Genomic DNA, 10,250 nt, shown 5'->3' with positions numbered 1-10,250 from the left:
GTCTTTCAAAGCTGGGCTGCCCTATGCAGCTTTGTCCCCTTATTCCATTGAAGGGTCCACACTGCATTTTACAAGTGCTGGGAAGCTCACACACCTCACTGCTTACTTGCGGGTAGGCTAGCAACACCGTGTTGTTATTGAGTAGGTTGTCTTTCTCAGAGCTATAGCTACCGGGGGGGGGGGGTACTAGCCAGGTTTTTTGCCCCTGGTGAAGCCTCCAGAGGGGCGCCATTGAGGCTCCCTTGCCTGTGTGTATGTGTATTGAAATGCGTGTGAGGGGGTGCCAAACTGGATCTTTGACCTGGGTGAAATAAAGCCTAGTTTCACCCCTGTCTTTTTTGTTTCTCAATATTTTTATTTGACCGTTTGCCATGTTGCCATTTTTCTTAATAAAGTTTCAAAATTTGACTAGTGGTGTCTATGCAATTTGCTGACCTCAAAAATCTTGCAATCCCTACAAGCCCAGACTGATTGGCTTTTGGAAGTCTAAGATCAGGGTTCTAAAAACCGGCGCATTTTGCCACTCTCTGGGAGCAGTGGTAGACCTACATTTTGGGGGCCCTGAAGACTCTTATGGGAGCCCCTTCGTAACCAGCAACAAGGTCTAGGTAACCACTGTTATCTTCTTTACTGGGGTTATTTCACGACAGATCACCACACCTTTATAATGTCTGTGCTATTGATTCTCAAACTCTGGGATTGTTGAGCTGTACTAGTGCAAACCAGGGATTTGAATTCCTCTGCCTAGGCTTTTTAAGTCGTTGGTACTGATGTCACTCTCTGTTGCTGGTTTGATTCTGGTTTAGTTTTTTAGTTTATGTTTTATTTTTATATCTTTTGATTTTAATTTTCTACTTGCGAACTGCCCAGATAAGTTTTATTATTGGGTGGTGTGCATGTGTTTGTATTTACGCACACACAAATAAAGCAAAATATATAAATGTGGCAGAGATGTGTTCCTGAAATATGATTGCAATGCAGTCAGAAAGTAGAAGAGCTCTTGAAAATCTTACTCCTGTTTCTGTTTTAATTTTAAAAATGCAATGGATGCTAATATAATACCCCAGATCATATTTTATCCCAGTTGGTATCTGTATTGGACTTGAATTTATATTATATATGTGTCGGTGCTTTTTTAAATTGTGTGCATAAGGGATTTTTAAAAGTTGCTTTTATACATATATGCAAATATTTTAATTGTTTTTACATATGCAACTGTTCTATATGCAGCATGCTTTATTGTACTGTGGGAATTATATAAATAAATATTATTTTAATAAATGGTATGCAACCACTAGCTGAAAAAGGGAAAGTTCCATAGGTCTATTACTTTGCATGTCTCAGATTTTTCAGACTCACCACACAAAGTAAGCCATTACAAAATTAGCTTAATTTTTGATTTTACTAAGAGTCGGTTGGAATTTTACTAAGACTTTGTTGAGTACATGCCAGTCACACACACACACACACACACACACACTGCACAAGCTAAAATGATCCCATAAAAGGCATAAATGTCACCTTCAACAAATCGTATGAAATCTGACAAAATAGAAAGTGACAATAGAAAATGCATATATACACAAATATGCATTGTGATTTATTTATTTTTGCATATATTATATGCAGGATACAAACATGATAAATCAAAGCAAATACACAAAACAGGCTACAAGTGTAGCACAATGTGATGAAGATTCTTTCATTGTGTGTGTGTGTGTGTGTGCGCGCGCGAGCACGCGCATGCACACACGCGATATTGAGAAATAATTGCAGGCTACCAGTAATTCAGATAATTTGATGATTGTTCTGAGGTTGCTAATTTTGTCTAACCAAATCCGATTAGATTGTTGCTGCATTTTTTTTCTTCCTCCAACTCCCAGGATAGGACTTATATGCTAATTGCAACCAGCATATGTAAATTAGACCTCATTTCCATTTCTTAAAGAGATAAGGACCGTTTTTGTGCCAACCGAATCATTAAAATAAGCCACCTTTGCAACAACCTCTCAATCTGCCACAGATAGGGATATATATGTGATTAAGAATTTATTCTGCTAAAGGCAGTTCTCAGGACTTACTTTTTAAAAAACTTGCAATTTATTTGTATTTGTATTTTATTATTTTGCCAGGGGTAGGGTCCCCTTCTCAATACTGAGACACAGCATCTATAGATTTTGGGGCTTCCAAGAGCTTAATCTGATTTTGCTCTCACACATAACATGGATTTATGAAAGAAGATTTTTCAACTGCGAATATAAAAGTACTTAGATGTAATCTAATTGTCTAAAAATTTAATATAAACCCAGCTGAAACAAATAGTGCTTTTCAGATTTACAAATAAAATCCAAGTATACAGTGACTCGCTAACTGAAATTTGTTTGCACAAATCTTTGAATTCATACTGTAGATATAGATGTGATTTATTTTAATTCCTTCCAACTAGGGTTTTAAAGAACACAACATCAAGGAAATACAAAAGGCTTATTTAGGATAAAATATTCAAGCTGGTCTTTCACACTTTTGCAGTAACTACTACATTGCATGATTTGTGTCTAACTGGTGGGTAAAGCAGTAAGTAACTGATCCATCACCCTGGGAATTAGCTATGTCACTACCTGGCTGGTATCTGCCCCATGTATCAGGCAGCGATCCAATACAAAGCTTGATTCCAAATGCAATGACTTTGCATTACATGCAGTTGCCACATTAAAGCTTTAGGGAAGCAGTCAAAAAGTTTATCATGCCTGAAAGGGCTGCCAGTCTCTTTACACTAGCTAACATGATCACACTGGTTTGCAGTGTATTCCGAATCAGGTCCAAAAAAAAAGCAGAAAACGCAGCCACTAATCAGGGGAAAAAAACCTGATTCTTTAAAACTCTTACAGTTTCACCATAGCCTTATTTTCTTTTGTTTTGGTTGACCATTTAAGTTCAAGCAAAGGAACAGAAATGGGATTTTCATCATGTAAAATAGGTGTGGAGAACCTTAAAGACCCAGTTCAAACCAATTCCTTATCTTCCTAGTTTGTCTTACAGCTGGCACCTGCACTTCTAAGAATGTCATTCACTGTAGTAGCAGTAGTAGTAGTAGTAGTAGTAGTAGTAGTAGTAATAATAATAATAATAATAATAATAATAATAATAATAATTATTATTATTATTATTATTATTATTTACTTATATCTCGCCCATCTGGCCAGGCCTCCCTAGCCACTCTGGGTGGCTTCCAACAGAATATTAAAAACACGATAAAACATCCCAGTACGTTTCCGAGCACAATTCAAAGTGTTGGTGCTGACCTTTAAAGCCCTAAACGGCCTCGGTCCAGTATACCTGAAGGAGCGTCTCCACCCCCATCATTCTGCCCGGACGCTGAGGTCCAGCGCCGAGGGCTTTCTGGCGGTTCCCTCATTGCGAGAAGCAAAGCTACAGGGAACCAGGCAGAGGGCCTTCTCGGTAGTGGCGCCCGCCCTGTGGAACGCCCTTCCAGCAGATGTCAAAGCGATAAACAACTACCTGACATTCAGAAGACATCTTAAGGCAGCCCTGTTCAGGGAAGTTTTTAACGTGTGATATTTTATTGTATTTTTGGTTTTTATGGAAGCCGCCCAGAGTGGCTGGGGAGGCCCAGCCAGATGGGCGGGGTATAAATAATAATAAATAATAATAATAATAATAATAATAATAATAATAATAATAATAATAATTATCAAACATTAAAAACTCCCCTAAAGAGGGCTGTCTTCAGATGTCTTCTAAAAGATAGATAGTTGTTTATTTCCTTGACATCTGATGGGAGGGTGTTCCACAGGGTGGGACCCTCTGCCTGGTTCCCTATAGCTTCACTTCACACAGTGAGGGAACCGCCAGAAGGCCCTCCGCGCTGGATCTCAGTGTCCTGGCAAAACGACGGGGGTGGAGAAGCTGCTACAGGTATACTGGGCCGAGGCCATTTAGGGCTTTAAAAGTCAGCACAATAATATGCCAATACCCATTTTATTTCACAAAGATACCACCAAGCTGTTATTTTGGTGCTAGTGGGTCCATATTCATGTTGTATGCATTCATTTTAAGCATTGCCCTTGCCATTTTTATTCAGGTTGGCAAAGCATTGCTGTAATGTTTTATAGTCTGCAAGTATTCTAGTGGGACGCGGGTGGTGCTGTGGTCTAAACCACTGAGCCTAGGGCTTGCTGATCGGAAGGTTGGCGGTTTGAATCCTCGCGACAGGGTGAGCTCTTGTTGCTCGGTCCCTGCTCCTGCCAACGTAGCAGTTCGAAAGCACGTCAAAGTGCAAGTAGATAAATAGGTACTGCTCCGTCGGGAAGGTAAACGGCATTTCCGTGCGCTGCTCTGGTTCGCCAGAAGCGGCTTAGTCATGCTGGCCATGTAACCCGGAAGCTGTACACCAGCTCCCTCGGCCAGTAAAGCAAGATGAGCGCTGCAACCCCAGAGTCATCCGTGACTGGACCTAACAGTCAGGGGTCCCTTTACCTTTACCTCTATTCTAGTGTGCTGTTGCACCACATTGAGTTGTACACCTGAATGATATAAAAAGGTACAGGCATGGTTTTCCTTTTGACCCCAGGATATTTGTGATGGCCTGTTATCCCTCTCCAGGCCTGCCATAGGAGTTATATGTTCATACATATAAACAGCTGCGAAAGAGAGAACCTGACAGTGGTCACAAACAGATCTACTCATGAGGTTGGTTGTAAACAGAGCCCACCCTACTATTAGGCAGAGTGAGGCAACTGTCTCAGGTGGCAGGTGCTCAGAGGCAGCCATAGCAGTCTGTTGCTACTTCCTCTGAGCCCCTAGCATTGTCACATGGCCACTTCTTTACCTCCTCATTTTACCTCCTCTCTCAGGTGTGGTGACAGATGCTCTGTATCACCTCAGAACAGCAGCTCACTTGGTGTTTTTTAGGGGAAGTAGAGTGAAATTGTTACGGGCAGCAAAATGCCTTGGGCTGGCCCTGGATGCAACTCCCTTTTCAGAGTTCATTCGGTTGCCAAATGGTGTGACATTCATTGAAATGAACTTATGCAAAAAGGGGGGGGGGGTCATGCGTGAAGCAACACCATATACAGGGGCAGATCTACTATGAAACTAATGAAGCTTAAGCTTCAGGGCCCTTCATCCCAGAGGGGCCCCAAAAGCGACTTTATTCATGCATGTATATAACATTTATTTAATTTCCACACACCCCATAACTTGAAAACTACAAGGTGTAGGAAAAATTTATTCACACCAGTGACTTTGACATGTGAGACAATCCAGTACAGCAATTTTAATCAAAATCTGAGCTGTAATACTTAATTTTTAAAAAATAAAATAAAAATGGTGGTGATTTTCTCATGGAACAGCCCTGCTGAAGAAGATAACAGTGGTTACCCAGACCTCATTGCTGGTTGCAAAGAAGTCTCAAAAATGTAGGTCCACCACATCCTGCTGGTCGTATGAGCCAGAACTGAGCTGCAGGCAGCTGTCAGAGATGAGAGGAGCCAGGAGCTGGGATCCAAGAGCCTGGAGATGTGCCAAGGAGTCAAAGGACAAAGCCAGGCCCAGAAGTCAGAGCTGATGAGTACACTGAAACACACAATAGTCAGAGAGAAACATTTTTGCTCCGTCAAAATACCAGCCCAAACATGAAAGCCTTTTATAGTCCTGCCTAGGAGGGCCCAGTGGTCAGCCTCTGAGTGGATGGCTCCAGTCCAGAGCTTGCGAATACTTCTCAGCCCAGGGAGATGCTCCAACCTGCACTTCTCATGACTCACCACATGGGGGAGCTGAACATAGGAACCAAGGTTCCCAGCTTCAGCAGCTGACAGCATTTAAGCGTACACAAGAAGTAAATGCAGATTTGCTGGCCCAGTGGGAGCCAGTGTGGTGGGAGGGAGAAATTCAAAATCCTTATTAAGGCAATACCTCTGTTAGGGAGAAACACACCATGGCCATTCCCCATTTTTTGAACTATAAAAAAACCCCAACTGTTACTCAGCTAGCACACTATTTCATGACTTGAAAGTGCAGTTTCTGCATTTGGGCTGTGTGCACACCAATGCTTTAAAGCACATTCAAAGCACATTCTTTCCCCCAAAGGATTCTGGGCACTGTAGTTTGTTACGGGTTGCTGGGAATTGTATCTGTGAGGGATAAGCTGCTTCTACAATGCGCTTCATACAGACCGTATCTCATACACATTTTTGAGTATTTTTCAGTGTTTGCAGTAGGGAGAAGGAGACGAAGCACTTTAGTTGTGTACATATCACTGACACACAAGACTTCATAATATGTAGCAGGATAGATATGGTCCGGGTGTTTACTGCTTCTCAAACCAGTGGTTGGAACACACACTGCATGAACACACTCTCCATTAGATAGAGAGTGAATAGCCGTGTGTGCCAAGGTGTGCACATTAGAGACAGCCGTTGTGAATGTGCAAGTGACAGAGCATGCACAGATGATGGCTTCGTTGAATAGGATTGTGGGATGTGGGGTTACAGATGCAGGAAAAGAGATCAGGTTATTGGCATTGGGAGAACACATCCCTGCCCCCTCTCCAGTGTGTGTGTTAAGTTACTGATGCGCCCATTGCCACAGTTTCTCAAGAAACGGCAGGCTAGCTGTGGAGTGTGCCTGGTGTCATGTGCGCATGGCTTCACAAACCAACAGTGGGAGCACACTGGGTGCGCGTAAACGGGTATTTGTACACAGCCTCCACCAAGAAGGAATGCGTTTCCCACCCTTTTCCACCCTCATCCATGTCTCCTCCTGCAATTACTTAGCATTATATTTGTAAGCATTTTTAACCCTAAAAGAAAGCATTTGGAGAGGCAGGCTGTGTGTACAAGAGAGGCATCGCGCAAAGTTGGAGCTGTATTTCATCGTATCGCATCGCTCTGCATTTTAAAGAGGCGAATTAATCACTAAACTGCTGTTCAGTGCTTTAAACTACCAGCTGTTCAGCGCCCTGAATTACAAGATTTATCCTTGAGGATTGTTTTGTGAATCATTCCTTTCCCAGGCTTCCGCAGAAAACCTTCCGAGCACAGTCAGAAGAACCTTCTGGGGAGTGGAGGAGGGGGATTAGGCAACCTGACATCTGGCTCCTCTTTGGTCTTCCACACATATCAGATGACATGATGACAGCAAATCCCTGGTGGGCCTTACAGCTTAATTACCAGGATCATGGGCTTTTCCTCTCTTACCCACTCTCTTGGAATTTTATTCAAATGTGGGGGGTTGAGAGATCTTGCTAATTCTGTTCTGTCAAGCTTTCTGCAGCCCTGTCGTAACTGCAAGGAAAATGCACTGAGCTCACACAAAGCAGCTGGGAACAAACACCGGAGCGCGGTTGCAAACCTCCAAGGCGAGACCAGCGAGGGCAGCATGCCAGAGGGGGAGCAGCCTTTTCTACAGTTCTCACTGAGGCAGAAAACCTATTTGCAGTACCGTGGCCTCTGAGCTGGTTACAACATCCCCTGTGTGCAGCCGATGCTACCTTGCTTGCAAGCGGGCGAGAGATCCAACTCCCTGCATTGGGAATTCCAGTTAGGGGCAATTGTCTGGGCAAGCAAAGTCTATGACCCAGACATTATTGTCAAGGGTGTAGAATTGGAGCAATTCTTCCCAGTGTAAAGATTATTCAGTTGGGAAAGCTCTTACTTACAATTACGCTATAACTTGAAAGGGGGCAGAGTCCATAGAGCGCATGCAGAAGGCGCAAGGTTCGATCCGCAGCATCTGGTTGAAAGGATTAGGTGCCAAGTGATGGGAGAAATCTCCACCTAAAAAACCAATGAGACCATACTGAATAACCAATCGTCTGCCCATGGTCTAAGGCAGCTTCTGATCACATTCCTAAAACATGTACTTGTTGACTCATGCTATTAGCTATGTGCTTAAGGCTCATGACAGACAAGAGGTGAAGCCAGCCTGCATGATCTGCACTGGAAGTGTGCATTATTCAGGGAATCACATTAACCTTCTTCAGGGGCTGTAATGCTCTCTCCCCCACCTGAGCAAACCTAATGGTCTGCTACCTTTGGGTGCACAACAGCAAGACCGAGAGGCAGTCCATGTTGTCTGGGCAGCCCAGGCTTGCACCCAGGAAAAGTCACTTCCGTGCCGCTAATGCAGCATGAGCAATGTGGAAGGCAGCAATTATGAGTCTCTGCAGCCACAGCAGGCACTGTGATTCTCCCGTGGTTTGAATTCACCCCCAGAGGTGCACTCCGTTGTCTCTCGAGACAGATGGATGCCAGCATGTAAGTAGCATCCTGTCAGAGAGAGCAGGGATGGTGCTCTCCCATCCCTCCATTGCAGCTGCCCTACATGAGGGGGAAGCCTCCTGTCCTCTTAGAGGATATAAGACTTAGTACCCTGGAAGATCAGGGTTTAAATTGTGATAGTAGTCCCTGCAAGTGCAGGAGCTTCCCCACTTCAGACGTTGGCCCCTTAACTCATGGAAGACAGTGGAGACAGTGATGAGGAGAGAGATGGGTAGACATGAGCTCTCATGCTCTTGCTCTCTCTCTTGCTTATTCAATCAACACAGATTTGAGCCTTGGCTTCCTACATCTTGGCCACTAAACCACGATAGTTTTCCAGCCCAAATTTTTCTCTGGACAATATTCTGAGGGCCAGATAGCAGTGACAGGCACCACATGAATTGTCTCAATCTGCCCTCTGGTGTTGAGTTCTTGTTTGTTTGGCATATTTATTTATTCACTCACTCACTCCTGTCCTGGAGCCCAAGACAGCATACATGAGTTACTCAAGGGGTCTCCAGGAACCTCTTTATTCAGCTCTACCTCTACTGACCAGGCCCAGATCTGCATAAGCAAGGTGACTATCATACAACCTCAGACCACTGTCCTTCTCCGCATGGCTACACTTTGGCCCTTACTCCAGGGGTGACTAGCCTATGGCTCTCCAGATGTTGTCGGCCTCCAACATCCAGCAGCCCCAGCCATCTTGGCTAATAGTAAGGGATGATGGGAGCTGTGATCCAGCAGCTTCAAAGGTTGTCCGCTCCTACTTCAATTGATTGTGGTTGCAATGCAAAAGTGCGTTCTGTCCTGGGTAAAGTCCTTCTGAAACAGCTCTGATCCAAGTGAGAAGGCTACCTTCCATTGCTGCAGTAAACAATTGGGGATAATAAATATAATTCTTTTTATAGTGATATATTTTATATTTGCACATGACTATCTGGTAGTTGGTTCCTGCAGAAAATCATGCAAGCGCCATTTGTTCTGCTGTTAGTTTACACTGCCTTAGGAATAAAAATGCCTATAATAATAAACAGTAATACTGTAGGGTCAAATGTACAGAGGGTTAAAAAAAGACCTGGGGATAGAATGGGGGTTGAAATATTCAGACCTTTGGGCAGCTGTTGAGACATTTTGGTTGGCATTTTCAAGCTTGTACAGTATAGGGTTTAAGCCATAGAACCATAGAGCTGGAAGGAACCACAAGGGTAATCTCTAGCCCAACCCTCTGCAATGCAGGAATTGCAACGAAAGAAACTCTGACAGGTGCCTAACCTTCAATGAAGCAGATCCCATCACCTTCTGATGAAGTCCTCTCCACTGATGAACAGCTCTTACCTGCAGAAAGTTATTCCTAATGCGTATTAGTTTTCTTCCAAACAAAGAAACATGCTGAACATAAAAAACTGCAGCGACTTAACTGCAGAAAGTTATTCCTAATGCGTATTAGTTTTCTTCCAAACAAAGAAACATGCTGAACATAAAAAACTGCAGCGACTTAAGCATCAAACTCTCTAACAAACAGCCCAATATCTAAATGTTTGTTAAAGCTTATCAGGCCCATACCTCTCATTATTGTACAAACATTATTTTCACTTGTTTTACTTCTTCTACTTACATTTTAGGTTCCCTAAGAATGGCGATTGCTTCATTTACATTCCTAAGAATCTGGGCTTAGGTCGATGACAACTTTATAAGTTCATCAAGGGACCAATGAACTCAGAAACCCTGCATTAAAGCATTGCTACTGACCAGAGTATTTCCAAATGCTGCATACAACGTGTTATAAATTCAGCATCATGGTACACTTCCATACAAAGATCAGTAAAGTCCAGTGTCATGCATGCCTTTTCATTCCAGTCCTTCCTAAAGCTAATCTGAAAAGAGCTTCCTTGGTGCCTAATATGCCCCTGCCTGTGACCATCTCAACCTCAGTCCGCTTCCAGTGGTTCTTCTGCCTTTCTTCCTTTC

At 43.3% G+C, this 10,250-nt stretch overlaps 1 long non-coding RNA gene across 2 annotated transcripts; it reads right to left on the bottom strand.

The window, feature by feature from the left end:
• Positions 1–5,465: 5,465 nt before the first annotated feature.
• LOC308589882 lies at positions 5,466–10,250 on the bottom strand. 2 transcript variants are annotated; one of them, XR_014009529.1, is made up of 4 exons: positions 10,127–10,250; positions 8,873–9,146; positions 7,679–7,796; positions 5,466–5,595 (listed from the first exon to the last, which is right to left on the bottom strand). It is a non-coding gene; the product is annotated as an uncharacterized lncRNA (long non-coding RNA). The 2 variants fall into 2 exon arrangements; XR_014009530.1 differs by having other exon boundaries at positions 8,918–9,146.

Source organism: Podarcis bocagei (genome assembly GCF_964188305.1).
Source record: "Podarcis bocagei genome assembly, chromosome: 6".
Classification (NCBI taxonomy): Eukaryota; Metazoa; Chordata; class Lepidosauria; order Squamata; family Lacertidae; genus Podarcis; species Podarcis bocagei.
Note: the sequence above shows the minus strand (reverse complement) of the source record. Positions and strands in the feature narration are given on the sequence as shown.